The following is a 16,648-nucleotide window of genomic DNA, read 5'->3' on the forward strand; positions in this document are numbered from 1 at the left end:
AGGCAGCCTTCCTGCTCCTCTGATGCTGCTTGGCCTGCTGTGTTCATCCAGCTCTACACCTTGTTATCCCAGAATATTTGGCTCCAACACTTAGCTATTCCTCAACACCTGGAAATTCTCCCTAAGTTCTAATAGTGCAGAAGCATTCAATTACGCTTAGGATTTCTCACTGAATCCTGAAACAGAACCTATGGAGCTCAGTTGCCTTCCCATAAAAGTACTGCCTAACATTGAACTTACTTCTCTCTGTCTCTCAATTAGCCATTGACTTTCAGTGTCACTGCTTTGTGACCCTTAAATTCTGTCAACTGTCTTGAGTGGCATATGAAAAATTTCCACCATCCCTGTCCCTATTTCTAGGGCAAATTGTATATAAATATTATTTTGGAAATGTAACAAGCTCTTGGAACAGACCATGCCTTGTATATTCCATTCTTAGGGAGTACTGGTTTCTGCAGTCCCAAGAATGGGTAACAAAAGAAAGATTTATAACAAAAAATCTAAGACAATTGTAGTGAAGCTACGTTCAATTGAATCTTTGAAAAGGAAATTCGATCATTATTTGAAAGGAAACATTTGCAGACCCATGAGAAAATGTCAGGACTTTAGCATCCAGGTGAATTATTTTTTCAGAGGACCAGCACAGGGACGTGGGCTGAATGGTCTTCTTCTGTGTGAGAATCATTCAATCATTCTATATTCCATGTCAGAGTTCTCACCTATATTTGACACCGGGTCATGTATAAACTTCTGGTCCTGTTAGAATCTTTTTGGTGTCATCAAATATTTACAATGGTCCTTGACAATGAAACAATTACATTGGACTTCTTGTCAATTTGTCATTCCAAACCAGTGAATTCTTTTCAGATATTTTTACCTGAGAAAAATACCTCACACTCTTCAGAAGACACACTGCTGAACCACCAGGAAAATGGCAAATCCTAGTTTGTTCCTTTCAACAATGAGTCAAAATTGACTCATGATGATGTGTCAAATAAAACCAGTGAGGTTCCTAACTTCCTACACCAATTTTAAGCTTGCTGGTTTCTTAAAATGCCACAGCTATGAAAGAGAATTTAGAAATTCAGACACGCGTCTAATTCATTGTATATCCCTGTCATTTTGTAGAGAATTCAAAGACTGTGATGGAATTAATTTTAGGCAGGTGACATATCTCCTTAATTACCTGCCTGCCAATGGGTGTCATATGTTTCATTTCTTAGCTGCCTTAACGCTGATTCATTAGTGAACTGTCCTGTGCATCTTACTTCAATCCGGTACTTCCAGGCTGTCACTGTAATCTGTGTCATTAATTGCAGCTAGGCACTTGGGTTCAGCCATTTGTACTTTTTGTCCATGTTGCCTGTGTGTGTTCTAAGATGATTGCCATTTTTTTAAAAACCTCAGGTGATGCTCAGCATTTGTGTTCTTCCTGAGAACAATCAACTGAATGTTTTTTTTCTGCTTCTATGAGTGAAGCATCATTTTGTCCACTTGACTTTCCAAATCCTTCTGGATGTTCAATGCTGCTGTGTAAATGGCAACTGTCAGATGCTGCATCTGTTTCTACTGCATCCTTCAAATAGGAATAATGAGTGGCATTGGTGACAATCCAATGACTAATGAAAAGAACACTGCTTCTTTTACATCAGCTACAAAATAGCAAAAGAATACTTTGAGAAATGTCACTTACAAGAATTGCAGAAGATGACATACGACAAATACCTTCTCAGTCCATGCCTCATGATGAAATTCAAGTTTATTCTATGTTGATAAGTTTTAAGATTCACTTCCAGGCTTCTTTACAATCAATGAAAATTAGGTGTTTACAATTCTGGCACTTACAGATAACGAGCCGTATCAAAATATTTCTCTCACAGGTACAATGCTTGTGCCTATTCTCTCTCTTTGTTCTAGTGAAAACAGCCTTGGTACTATAAATGGATCGGGGGAGCCACTATCTTAGAGATAACATTTCTGTGATAAATACTCATCACTTACCTGCCCAACCTGAATGCTATTCAGGTCTTGCTGCATTAAGAAACAGTGGTGCTGAACATTGTGTAATCAACAATCCACATCCCCACTTCTAACCTTGTGATGGAGGGAAGGTCACTGATGAAGCAGTTGAAGATGATTGAGCCGAGGAGACTTCCTAAAGGAACGGGGCCCTTGTGGTGTAGTGGTAGTGTTCCTATCACTGGTTGAAGAAGCCTAGCTCCAAGTCCTACCTGCACCAAAGGTGTGCATTAACATGTCTGAACAATTCATTCAAAAATGTCTAACTGCAAAACTGAATGGCTCTTGCTGTGCAGTGGGAGTTTCACTACCATTGAGTTAGAAGACTCAAGTTCAAGTGTTAATACACATTTGAACAGGTTGAATAAAATGAACATCTTGAATTAGCCTCGACTTAAATGTCTTGTCAACCTTCACAAGGTTTTCCTGTTTGATATCAGTCTTGGTGATTTCTTGGCTGAGGATGGCATTGCAGGTGAAGATATATATAGCCATTATCCATGAGCCATCATGGCGTGGGATAGATTTGATGGGTCAAGTGGTTTATTAGAACATGAATATTAGCAGCTGAGATAGGCCATAAGTTGATCTGGTCATTCTCAACTCCACTTACCTGCCTTAACTCCATAACACTCAATTCCCTTACTGATTAACAATCTGTCTGTCTCAGTTAATGACCCAGCCTTGACAGCTCTCTGCAGTAAAGAATTACATAGATTCACTACCGTCTGAGAAAAGAAATTTCTACTCATCTCTGTTTCAAATAGACAACCCCTTATTCTGAATAACCCTTTGTATCTTTTCAGTCAAGTCCCAGAAAGAATCCTCATTTATCCCAACTCTCTGCCTTCTATTAATTAGCCAATCTTCTGACAATATACTAACCACAACACCACTTTTTTTTTATATTAAGTAGCCTTATTTTAGATACTTTATCAAAAACCTTCTGGAAATTGAAATGTAATGCATCTACTGGTTCCTCTTTATTGATCCGGCTTGTTACCTCTTCAAAGAAATGTAATAAATTTGTCAGGCATAGTTTCCCTTTGATGAAGCCATGCTGACTCTGTTTGATCATATTATCTATTTTGAAATGCTCTGTTGTTACGTCCTGTACAACAGACCCCAACATTTTCTTACAGATTTTAAGTCAACTGTGATCCTTCTTCAGAACTTGAAGCAATTGGGCAAAGGTGGTACTTATGCTGATGATGGGTTGGAACAGAGGGGAGAGGAGTGTGCAGAGTGTGCAGAGGAGTGTGGAGAGGGAACCTGGAGAAAGAACGAAGCAAGGGTAGATGGACAAAGGGATTGTTAATAGTAAGCCACGGCAGAAAAGAAGCTGGATAAGTGATCACGGGGATGATGAATAGTCAAAAATTGGTTGGCTATGCTGAAATCAACCAATTTCATGACAGGAACATGGATTTGTGGGTGTGGGTAATGAACTTGTACGAAATGGGTATTTACGCTTTGAAATTGTTAAACATGTTGATTCCTGAAATCTGTAAGATCCACACGTGGAAGATGAGATATTGTTCTTCCACTGACATTGAGCTTCGTTGGAGCAATGCAGCAGGCCTGAGACAGAAATGTTGGCATGGAAATAGTGATGAATTGAAATTGCAAACAATTGGAAGCTCAAAGCCGTTTTTGCAGACAGAAGATAGGTGCTCCACAAAGCAGTCATGCAGCTGCATTTCACCTTTCCAACGTAGAAGAGATCACATTGTGAGCAGTGAATGCAGTAGACCAGATTGAACAAAGTGCAGCTAAATTGCTGCATCCATCCCATGCAGTTGCAACACTTGTCCATTTATATCATTCCTTTTCACTATCCAACGCCCCAGCCACACCTTCCAGGAGTAATAAAACTTGAAATGGTAACTGTGTTTTCTCTCCACTGATGCTGCCAGACATGCTGCATTTCATAGACTCCCTACAATGTGAAAAGAGGCCATTCGGCCCATCATGTCTGCAACGACCCACCAAAGAGCGCCTCACCCAGATCCAACCCCCACAACCCTATCTTTGTAATCCTGCACTCACCATGGCTATTCAAATCGACCCTGCACATCCCTGGACAATATGCACAATTTAGCATGGCCAATCCATCTAACCTGCGCAGCTTTGTACGTTGGGGGGAAAATGAAGCACCCAATGGAAACCACTCACACACAGAGAGAATATACCAACTCCACACAGGCAATCACACGAGGCTGGAATCAAAATTGGGTCCCATATGTTATGAGACAGCAGTACTAATCACTGAGCCACCGTGCCGCCCCAATTCAATTTCTCCAACAATTTGTGTTTTTGTTTATTTTTAACACTTTAATGCTCTCCCTTTCCTGTCCCAATCTGGGTATCATTATCTGAAAAGTTGCCCTGCAAAGCTGCCATATCCTTTTGCTTTGTAAGCCTACTTATCGCACCTTTCAAACCCTCCAACCCTCAAATTTGTTCTACACCGTCCCTTTTCTTATTAGTCAGTTTCATACATTCATAATTTCAGTGCATCATAATTCCTATACAGTGTTCAGAAAACATATTTTTCAGTCAGATTTACCATAGCTTTTTGTAAGTTTTTATCTTGCATGTCTTGTTGTGAGCCTGACTACAAAATAACATCCCTTTTTCCGCAGTTCAACTTGATAATGTAACCATATCACATAAAAACCTACATTAAAGGATTCCCAATATCTGATGTTTCACCTATATCCTCACGAAGAAGAAACTGCCAGTTCTTGACACCAACACATTCTCATTAGAGTTTTGTGTGGAAACTCAGCCAGGCAGTATTTGCATGTGAGAAGAAAAAAAAACTGGTCTGGTGTTATCCTATGGGAGGAAGAAAAGTCACTTTTATTATCAAAAAGACTTCTGAAGCTATCCAGCAGTCAGCTTTGCAAATGTTGCTTCTATGTCAGACTACCCAAGAGACTTCTGTCAACTGCAAACCTGCTATCGCAAGAGAGGTCCCAGCCTAAAAAAAATCCAAGGCCCAGTGAAGCATTCAAAACAGCAGGTTGAACAAACCTCACTTTATCACCCAATGGTGGAGCTGTCGGGAGCCAATTAAAATGGTGTGTTTGTCATCACAAAATCTGCGAATATTTAGATACCAGGATTCTGTTTAGCTGTAGTTGACACATATTTTTCAACAAAGTAAGACAGAGAGTAAATAAATATTCTATGTTTTAAAACTGTGACCACTGAACAGCTGAAGGCTACACCAATTGGATGTCTGATCGTGTGCCTTTGCTTTAGAACACATTGCATTTTCTATTGAATTTTTTTTTATTACCGGGATGAGGGCGTCACTGGCTAGACAGCATTTATTGTCCATCCCTCATTGCCCAGAGGGCAGTTAAGAGTTAACCACATTGCTCTGGGTCTGGAGTCACATGTAGGCCAGACCAGGTAAGGATGACAGTTTCCTTCCCTAAAGGACATTAGTGAAAAAGATGGTTTTAGATTCCTAATTCCAGATATTTATTGAGTTCAAATTCCATCATTTACCATGGCTGGATTCAAACTCAGGTCCCCAGAACATTATCTGGGTCTCTGGATTAACAGTCCAGCAATAACACCACTAGGCCATCACCTCTGTCTCATAAAAACAGAAAAGGGGTGAAATCTTATGAAAATCATGCAGTGGTCTTTGGCCAAGATTTAGCACCACTGTTTGATAATAGTTATGCTTCCCAAAGTTCAGAGCAGACACAACCAGAAAAGGGTAGTATCGATATTGGAAGAGCATGGAAATAAAAGAAAATGCATGTAAATTGGATGATGAAATCATAACATGACACAATACAGAAAGAGGCAATATTTTATTTTCTTTGACAGGATTTGGGTGTCATTGGTTGACAAGTGTTTATTGTTCGTCCTTAATTGTCCACAGGACAGTTAAGAGCCAACCACATTGCTGTGAATCTGGGGGCACCAGGTAAGAAGTTTTCTTCAGTAAAGAATCAAAATATTTTGTCCAACAATTGACAGCACTATCGTAATCATCATTGGACTCTTAATTAATTTTTATTGAATTCAAGTCCAAGGTCAGCATTCACTGCCCATCCCTAATTGTCATGGTGAGCTGTGTTCTTGAACCTCTGGCATCTTTGTGAAGTAGGTACACAGTGCTATTAGGAAAGGAAGTCCAAGATTTTGATCCTATGGTAGTGAAGGAATGGTCATATGGTTCAACATCATGATGTTGCTTGGATTAGGAACTTTCACGAGATGGTGCTCCTGAGCATCTGCTGCTCTTGTCCTTTTAGTTGGTAGAGGTCAGGGATTAGGAAGAAGCAGTGGTGAATTGCTGCAGCACATCTTGTAAATGGTACCTACTGCTGCCCATTGTGGTTTGGTGATGGAGGGAATGAATGTTGTCGGTGATGGATGGGCCAGGCAGCTTGGGTTTTTGTTCCCAAGATTTCAGATAGAAGGAAACAGAGAAAGGCCTCTCAGGGAAATAAAGCACTTTGGTTAGTGCAGTTAGCAAAGAGAGCATGCTGTTGTGAAATAACAAGCAGGATAGAAGAAGAAATGCTGTCTTTGATCGGACAGTTTTATTTCAGGGTAATCTTATGAATCAGGATAGGTTAGATAGACTGGGACTTTTTTCACTGAAGCATAGGAGGTTGGGTGGTGACCGTATAGAGGATTATAAAATCATGAAGGTCATAGATAAGGTAAAAAGTAAGGGTCTTTTCCCTCGGGTGGAGAGTGCAAAACTAGGGGGCATATCTTTAAGGTGAGAAGAGAAAGATTTTAAAAGGACATAAGAGGCAACTTTTTTACACAGAGAGTAGTTCATTTGTGGAATGAACTGCCACAGGTAGTGGTAGATGCAGGTACAGTTCTAACATTTAAAATATATTTGGATAAGTACATGAATAGAAAAGGGATATGGGTTAAATGCAGGCATATGGGACTATTTTGGTTTGGGAACCATGTTCGGCATGGACGAGTTGGACCGAAAGGTCTGTTTCTATGCTGTATGACTCTATGGCTGTATCTGACTTGGCAAGGATATAAGAATCACTGGAAAGCGCCTGAGTGCTGATATTCAATTCAGGACTTCTCCAGAAACATTTAATCACCATTCGATATTCTGACTCACTGAAGCCGGGAGAGGTGAACACATTGGAAACTGTGAATGATGTTGGATTGGCTCCAGAAAACTTGCAAATTTGCATAGTGAAGTAGAATTGAGGTATGGCTTTTATGGTATTGTTAATAAATTAATCTGGGAAATATCCTTTCTATGGTTTAAAGCACTCATTGCTTATCAAGCAATGCTTGATCAGTGATAACAAGGTGTAGAGCTGGATGAACACAGCAGGCCAAGCAGCATCAGAGGAGCGGGAAAGATGACATTTCGGGCCTAGACCCTTCTTCAGAAGACCCTTTCCCTGAAGAAGGGTCTAGGCCCGAAACGTCAGCTTTCCTGATCCTCTGATGCTGTTTGACCTGCTGTATTCATCCAGCTCTACACCTTGTTATCTCAGATTCTCCAACATCTGCAGTTCCTACTATCTCTGAAACATGCTTGATCAGTACTGCTTTTAGTTTCATTTTTACAGTCAAAGTTTAAAAACTTGAAATTTTGTCAGGCTCTTTTTTTAAAATGTATTTACTGGGAATTGAAACAGTTGCTAAAAAATATCAGTCTCTGTGGGGATTGTAACAACCTTAGCCAGGGGCAACAGACCTGCCTGCATGTTCTCATGTCATGGAGAAAAACAAGTTGTTTGTGATAATTTGAGTGGCCACTGTCACACCATTGGAAGGCTTGAGTTTGACCTTTTGTTTCTATTTAATTCCTTTTTCCTCGCGTCCTTCGTCCTCCACAATCTCGTCTGATTTCTAAACTGCAGATGACATTGTAGACCATCTAAGTCTTGTCATCTCCCACTTCCCCTCACTGAGGACAACCAGGGTCTAGGCCCGAAACGTCAGTTTTCCTGCTCCTCTGATGCTGCTTGGTCTGCTGTGTTCATCCAGCTCTACACCTTGTTATCTCTGATTTTACCTTTATCCTTTCAGGTACCAAAGAATGCCACTTGGTCAGAGAGTTGTTCAGGGACGCAAAGTGCAAAACAAAGAAAATACTGAAAAGATTGATGAAGCTGACAAGTCACCATCACTCAATCTTGCACCCACAGGCACTAGCTCAAATAATGTCACTGCATGTACCTCAGAAGGTAGTATAAAAGCATTACTGGGACACCTGTGACACAGTGGTAGTGTTTCTACATCTGAGCCACAGGGCCTAGGTTCAAGTGCTATACTCCAGATGTTGTCATAGCATATCTAAACAGATTGATTAGAAAATAGCTAGATGCATTACACATGCTGGCCTTCTCCAGCTATTTTTAAAAAGTCCTCTTGTATCAAAACTTTGAGGATGATTTCATTTTTATTTTCAAAACGTCCACATGATTGACACCAAGGAGTAAGAAAAACATGAATCCTGATAGGGTGGCTTATCACAGATCATAGAACTTGGAGAAAATTCATACTAACTGGGATCCTGACATCTGAGGTTATTTCACAGTATATGACTCAAGTTTTAAAATAACATCGGACAAGAAATGTGATACAGTTCTTAAAAGGGATCATATAGACGTTGGTGGTGTGATTTGGACTGAGTGTATTAGAATTTCCTTCCCAGGATAATCTTAGAAATTGCAGGCTAGCTGATGCCAGGGTACATGACCTTATTAATTAATGCATGTGCAACACTGACAGGAAGCTTTTTTGTTCAACTTAGTTTATGAGTTTGGGAGGCATTTTGAAGCCAATCACTTTTCTAATTTGGAGATAGCGAGAACTGCAGATACTAGAGTCAGAGATAACACAGTGTGGAGCTGGAGGAATACAGCTGGTCAGGCAGCATCAGACAACTTTTCATATCTGACAGGGGTTCACCTGTATATCCTCCAACCTGGTCTACTGTATCCGTTGCTCCCGATGTGGCCTCCTCTACATCAGTGAGACCAAGCGCAGACTCGGGGACTGTTTCGTGGAGCATCTGCGCTCTGTACGTGACAAACAACAACACCTTCCGGTCACCAACCATTTTAACTCCTCCTACTCCCTTGATGCCACATCTATCCTGGGCCTCCCCCAGTGCCACAATGATATCACCGGCAAACTGGAAGAGCAACACCTCATATTCCACCGCATACAGCCCAATGGCCTCAACATTGAATTCATCAGTTTTCAAATCTCCCGACCCCCAGCCTCATCCCATATCCAAACCTCCATCTCATCCCCGCCTCCTTCCTGACACAACCTGTCCATCTTCTCTCCCACTTATCTGCCCCATCCATCCCACTGACCAATCCCCACCACTCCCTACCTGCTCTCACCTAACACCTTCCCACCTACCTTCCCCAGCCCCACCCCTCCTCTCTCTATATGCTTCCCAGCTCCCTTCCCCCTCCCCATTTCTGAAGAAGAGTCCCGACCCAAGACATCAACTTTTCTGCTCCTCTGATGCTGCTTGGCCTGCTGTGTTCCTCCAGCTCCACACTGTATTGTCACTTTTCTGACTTATTTTGCTCCATTTGTGACAAACAGGGATTATCCTGTTTAGCCTGTCATTGTGGTAAACACAATGAAAAAAATACAACCTGAAGAATCAATCTAAGATTTTCAAATCTCTACATGTAACATAACACTTGAGTTGTACCATGATCTTAGTCAAATGAGATACATCTTATTGCCAAGTTTGGTGACATAAAATAGAGTATTCTCGCACTAAACAGAAGCGCAGAAATCCAAATAGTGAGCGGATGAGGTAAAATTGGAGATTAAATAAGAAAAGTCAGAACATCAAAGCAATATTGCATCAGGTTTTTATGTCTAAAACCATCAAACAAATCTCAAAAAAGAGAAGGATTCTGGTGACAAGCACTGATTTGTCATTGGTGTAATGTTGTTATATCTGAATTATATTTAACATCTAACTTCAGGATACAAAGAGGTCTAATTTATAATCCTAGTATGAGTGAAAATACCAACTCAAATACACAAACATATAAAGAAGGAACAAGAGTAGGCCACTCTGTCCTTCAAGCCTGCTTCGCATACAATATGATCATGGCTGATTTGATTTTAACCCCAACTCTACATTCCTACATATTCCTAATAATCCTTCATTCCCTTGATCATCCTCCTCCTTAAAATGTAGCTCTACCTTTAAAATATTTAAAGATTCTGTATCCTCTGCCTTTTGAGGAAGGGAATTCCTTAGATTCACAATCCTTTGAGAAAACAAAGGTAGGTTTCTTCATCGATAGAGATAGCAAGAACTGCAGATGCTGGACTGCACCTTCCGCCCTCCGGTGATCGAAAATGCCCTCAACCTCAGCTCTTGCATTTCCCGCACTTCTGCCCTCAAACCCCCTCTCCCCAACTAAAATAAAAGCAGAAAGCCCTTGTCCTCACATTACCACCTCAACAACCTCCGCATCCAGCGAATCCATTTCCGCCATTTCCGCAACCTACAATCCGACCCCACAACCAAAGATATATTTCCCTCCCCACCCCTATCTGCCTTTCTTAGGGACCGCTCTCTCCATGACTTCTTCGTCCACTCCACACTCTCCACTAACCCCACCACCCCTGGAATCTTTCCCTGCTACCACAGGAAGTGCTACACTTGCCCCTGCACCTACCCCCTCTCCTCCATTCAAGGCTTAGAACAAACCTTTCACATCAGACAGGGGTTCACCTGCACATCTACCAATGTGGTCTATTGTATCTGCTGCTCCCAATGTGGCCTCCTCTACATTGGTGAGACCATGTGTAGAATTGAAGACCATTTAGTAGAGCATCTGCACTCCGTATGTGACAAACGACACCACCTTCCAGTCACCAACCATTTTAACTCCCCCCTCCCACTCCCTGGGTGACATGTCCATCCTGGGCCTCCTTCAGTGTCACAATGACACCACACACAAACTGGAGGAGGAACACCTCATATTCCACCTCAGGAGCCTACAGCCCGATGGCCTGAACATGGAATTCACCAGCTTTAAAATCTCCCCACCCCCGGCCTCATCCCATGTCCAACTCTCCCTCTCATTGCGCCTCCTTGACCTGACACAACCTGTCCATCTTCTCTCCCACCATCTGCCACTCCCACCTCACTGACCAATCCCCACCACTCCCTACCTGCACTCACCTATCACCATCCGACCTACCTTCCCCAGCCCCAGCCCTCCTCTCTCTGTTTATTTCCCAGCTCCCTTTCCCCTCCCCATTTCTGAAGAAGCGTCCCGGAACATCAACTTTCCTGCTCCTCTGATGCTACCTGGTATGCAGTGTTCCTCCAGCTCCACACTGTGTTGTGTATGTTTCTTCATTTCTGTTTTAAATGGGTACCCCTTTATTTTAAACTATGATCTTAGTTCTAAGTTCTCCCACAAGAGGAATCATGCTTTCAACATCAACCCAGCTAAGACCCCTCAAGATTTTATATAATTCAGGGGAGAGCAAAGGTTCAAGGCTGCCAACGAGAGCGATCTATAACAATAAAATGATCTAACAACAAACATTATGGAGGCTGATTCTGCACTGGATACTGTTTAGAACTCAACTGGAATATTGTGCCGAGTGCTGGATACCACACCAGGGGAAGGATGGGAGTGTAATGGAGGGAGTGAATGAGAAGTTTACCAGAATGGTTTCGGGAAAGTGATATTACTGTTAGGAGGATACATTTGAGAGTTTGGGGCTGGTCCCCTCTGAGCGAGAAAACCCAAGGAGGGATTTGATTGAAGTTATCAGAATTTCAAAGTGTCTGGACAGAGTAGACAGCAAGAAACATTCCCAGATCGAGAACCAGAAAGCACAGTTTTAAAGAGTTTCACGAAAGAAGCAAATGGAAGGCGCGGAGGAAAAAAAACCTGAGAATGCACTGCTGGGATGTATGATGGAGAGAAGTTCAATTCAGGAATTCAAAAGGGAATTAAATAATGCTTTGCACATCAAAGACTCAATATGCAGTACAATACAGGGACAATTCAGGAGATTGGCACTAAGTTAAAATGCTCTGAGAGCCAGTGCACACTTGATGAGCTGCTTCAACAGCATTACCATTCTGCGCTCCTGTAATTCTATTCAATTAATCAGTTGTTACTGAGCCAACAATCAGAAATATAACAGCAATTTTAGTGAAAGTGGCACAAAATTTAATAACTGCGTATTAGCTATTTTAAAAGAAAGCCTTTTGACAATCGTGGGTGCATGTAAAAGAGTTGCAAAGAGAAAGTTGATTTTAAGAGAATGCAAACTCTGCTCAGCATAGACAGAAAAAAAAAATCAGGTCAGAAAATAATGGTTAGTCCAGGTTTAATCAAATGCGCTTTAGGAGTTAGGTTAATTGTAATCATATTTTAAAGATGAATTATCTAGATTTAATATTGAGGTTGATTTTCAGTGTGCACCAAAAAGACTTGCTACTTTGAGCTTATAAAGGCAGTGATTATATTGGAAATTAATGATGTCTTACAGGATCTTCAGAAGAATTCTGCCCCAGGTTCCAATGGCTTCATGATGGAGCACAATTTAAACCTGATAGGTACCAATTCCTGGACCTTGTCAAGTTTCTTTACACTGTGGATTAAAACTCAAGTGATTCAAAACAAGTATACAAAAGTTCACCTTTATTAAAATACATTAATAATTGGAGACCAATAATAAATTGAATTAAACCTAGTCTGTCATTTTAATAAAATAATGATAAAAAATTAGATGGTGCTATAAATTTCTGTTGAGGGAGTATGGCAAGATCGCAGAAGCGTAGGTCATAGCTTTTGTGGCCAATATTAGTCTTCTACCTTTTTTCCACGTGGGCATGTTAAAACTCTGATGATCTTGGAAGCATCTTGCGAGAACACAGGACTTAAAACCAAGGAAAGTGACGGGCTGGATGGAACCCCAGGCCGTGCGCTCAGATCCTGTGTGGACCAGCTGGCGGAGGTATTCATGCACATCTTCAGCCTCTCCGTCTTACAAGCTGAAGTCCCCAGCTACTTCAAGAAGACCACCGTCATCCCAGCACCCAAGAAAATACATGCAGTGTGCCTTAATGACTACTGCCCAGTGGCTCTGACCTCCATAATCATGAAGTGCTTCGAGAGGCTTGTCATGGCCCACATCAACTCTAGTCTCCCAGCCTGCCTCGATCCTCTACAATTTGCCTACTGATGTAACAGGTCCACAGTGGATGCTATTTCCCTAGCCTTGCACTCATCCCTGGAACATCCGGATAACAAGTACACCTATGTCAGACTCCTGATCATCGATTATGGCTCCACCTTCAACACCATTATCCCCTCCAGACTGATCTCAAAACTCTTAGACCCAGGTCTGAACTCTGTCCTCTGCAACTGGATCTTCAGCTTCCTGACCCATAGACTGCAAACAGTAAAGATAGACAATTGCACCTCCTCCACCATAACCTTCAACACTGGAGCCTCCCCCAAGGGTGTGTTCTCTGCTCCCTAATGTACTCTCTGTACACCCATGACTGTGTTGGCAAATTCCGAACGAATGCCATCTACAAATTTGCTGATGATACCACCATGGTAGGACGGATCTCAAACAAAAGTGAGTCAGAATACAGAAAGGAGATAGATGCCACATGGTGCAATGATAACAACCTCTCTCTCAATGTCAGCAAAACTAAAGAACTGATCATTGACTTCAGAAAGAAAGGAGGAGATGACACTCCCAAGAACATCAACAGAGTGGTGGTTGAGAGGGTTGAGAGTGTCAAGTTCCGAGGAGTGACGATAACCAATAATCTGTCCTGGACTTATTACATAGGTGCAATGATAACGAAGGCACAGCAATGCTCATTCTTCCTCAGTTGGCTCAGGAAATTTGACATGTTCATAAGGTTCCTCACCAACTTTTATAGATGCACCATTGAAAGCATACTGTCCAGGTGTATAATGGCCTGGTACGGCAACTGCTCTGCCCAGGAACGTAAGAAACTACACAGCCCAGACCATCTCGGAAGCCAATCTCCCATCCATGGATTCTTTTTACATGTCTCGTTGCTGAGGAAAGACTGCCAACATAATCAAAGACCCATCTCACCCCAGTAATGCTCTCCTACAACCTCTTCCATCAGTCAGAAGATATAGAGGCTTGACACATGCACCAGCAGGTTCAAGAACAGCTTCTTCCCTGCTGTTATTAGACTGATGAATGACTTTCTAACTTCAGATAATGTTGACCTTGTTAATGTTGATCATGCCTAGCGCACGCCCTCTGCGACATAACCTGTATGCCTCTGTCTACATTTTTTTTCACTCTATGATCTGTACGTCCTTGCTCACTATGATCTACCTGTACTGCTCACAAACAAAGCTTTTCACTGTACTTAGGTACACGTGACAATAAATCAAATCAAATGTAATCGAATCAATATTAGAAATGAGTTTGGTTCATCGAAGATCAGGATGCTGAATTGGTTTGCGTGGAGATGAGAAATAATTATGGAAGTAAGTACTAGTGGGAATGGTCTAAAGGCCTCTGAACAATATGGAACAAAATATACCAGAAGAAATATTGTGTGCTTGTGACAGGAGAGGTCGGCACTAGTCATTGATGAAGAGACATATAATCTTGAGAATCAGATTGTCATTGGTAGCCTGGATAAGGAGTTCATAGAATCCCAATGAGATAGTTTCATAGAACAGCATGTCATGGAACTGGCCAAATAAAAGGCTATCAGAAACAAAAACAGAAATTGCTGGAAAAGTTCAGCAAGTGTGGCAGCATCTGTGAAGAGAAATCAAAGTTGATGTTTCAGGTCCAGTGACCCTTCCTCAGAATGCAATGCAGAGAGTATGGTAAGATAGGAAGCTAGCTAAGAATATAAAAATGAACAAGAGTTTCTATAGGTATTTTAAAAGGAAAGAAAAAGGAAGCAATATGACTGTTAGTCCTTCAGAGAATGTAGAGTTAATATAGATAATTAGGAAATGACTGATGAAGTGAATAAGTATATTGTTTCAATTAAATAACTGAAAGTTCTGGTCAAACTCAGCAGCATCTGTGGAGAGAGAAAAAATGTTAATGTTTTGTGTCTGATATGACTCTTCTTTGGACCTGAAGGGGCTAGAAGATGATGGTTTTTATGTTTTTCCCAAGGTGGGAAGAGGAACAGGTGGAACAGATGGAGAGGGTGCTTATGCTAGTAGAGTAATAAAGGTTCAAAATAGGTGTTAATAGTAGATGTGAATAGTGGAAAATTGGTTAGCTCTACTCCAAAAACCTACCATCATTTGATGCTGTTGACACTGAAGACATTACAAATATTTATTGACTCATAAGCATTCATAGCTCACAAGGTTTTAATGTGTTTTTACTAATCTTAGTAGCTTTGTTTATTTGTTTCAATTTAAATTTGATTGGTTTTCCTTGTAATTATAAAACTTGTTGGATATTAATCACGCTTTTTTGTTAGTGCTGACCTCAGTACATCAGATGATGATGGGAATGATTTAAGATGTTGATAAATGTAGAGTTCTTCAGCGATGTTCATTTCTTCATTATGAGTGCATTTGACAACATTCATTAGCCTTCTGGAAGCTGATTGTGATCTTCCTGACCTGGCTTCTGTTATTATACCTTCTTTTAGTTAACTGGGAAAGTTTACTGCGTTTGACAAGGAGGAGAATCCATGCTAAATCAACAAAGTGGACTCTGGGGAGGCAATGGCCCAGTGGCATTACAGCTGGACTGTTTAGCCAGAGATACAGATAATGTTCTGGGAACACAGGTTCAATTCTTGCCTTGGTAGATGGTGGAATTTGAATTCAATAAAAATCAGGAATTAAGAATCTAATGTTGACCATGGGTCAATTGTCAGGAAAAGCCCATTTGGTTCACTAATGTTCCTTAAGGAAGGAAACTGCCATCCTTGGTCAATGTTTCCAAGGAAGGGTCACCAGACCCAAAATGTTAACTCTGTTTTTTCCTTCACAGATGCTGTCAGACCTGCTGAGCTTTTCCAGCAACTTTGTTTTTGTTCCTGATTTACAGCATTCACAGTTCTTTCGGTTTTTATTTAGTATTTAACTCACTGCCACATCTCTTCTACCTTGAAGAACGTCCACCTTGAAGAAGTTCTGCTCCTCTCTCAGACAGGATTTCCTTTCCAATCTTTCTTCTTGCCCACCGACATTAATTTCACTGTCACTCCTGGTGTTTGACCAGGCATTTGCTAAAACTCATTTCCACCACCATATCACATTCCTCAGTGACTGCCTCCGGCTCAGACTCACCCCACGTGGATTCCAACTGAAGTTTCGTCCCTCATGTTTTGAATCCTCCCAGGATCACAGATATCTCCGTGATGCTCAATGTTCCACAGACAGCTGCTCTCGCCACATCCTGAGATCCACGCTCAGTGCCATGCTGCGTCACATGTATAATCTCAACCTCTCTCTCCAACAGTTCTGAGGAAGAGTCACTGGACCCGAAACGTTAACTCTGTTTTTTCCATTACAGATGCTGCCAGACCTGCTGAGCTTTTCCAGCAACTTTGTTTCTGTTCCTGATTTACAGCATCCACAGTTCTTTTGGTTTCCTT

The sequence above is a fragment of the Rhincodon typus genome, chromosome 3 (assembly GCF_021869965.1).
Source record: "Rhincodon typus isolate 14 chromosome 3, sRhiTyp1.1, whole genome shotgun sequence".
Taxonomy (NCBI): Eukaryota; Metazoa; Chordata; class Chondrichthyes; order Orectolobiformes; family Rhincodontidae; genus Rhincodon; species Rhincodon typus.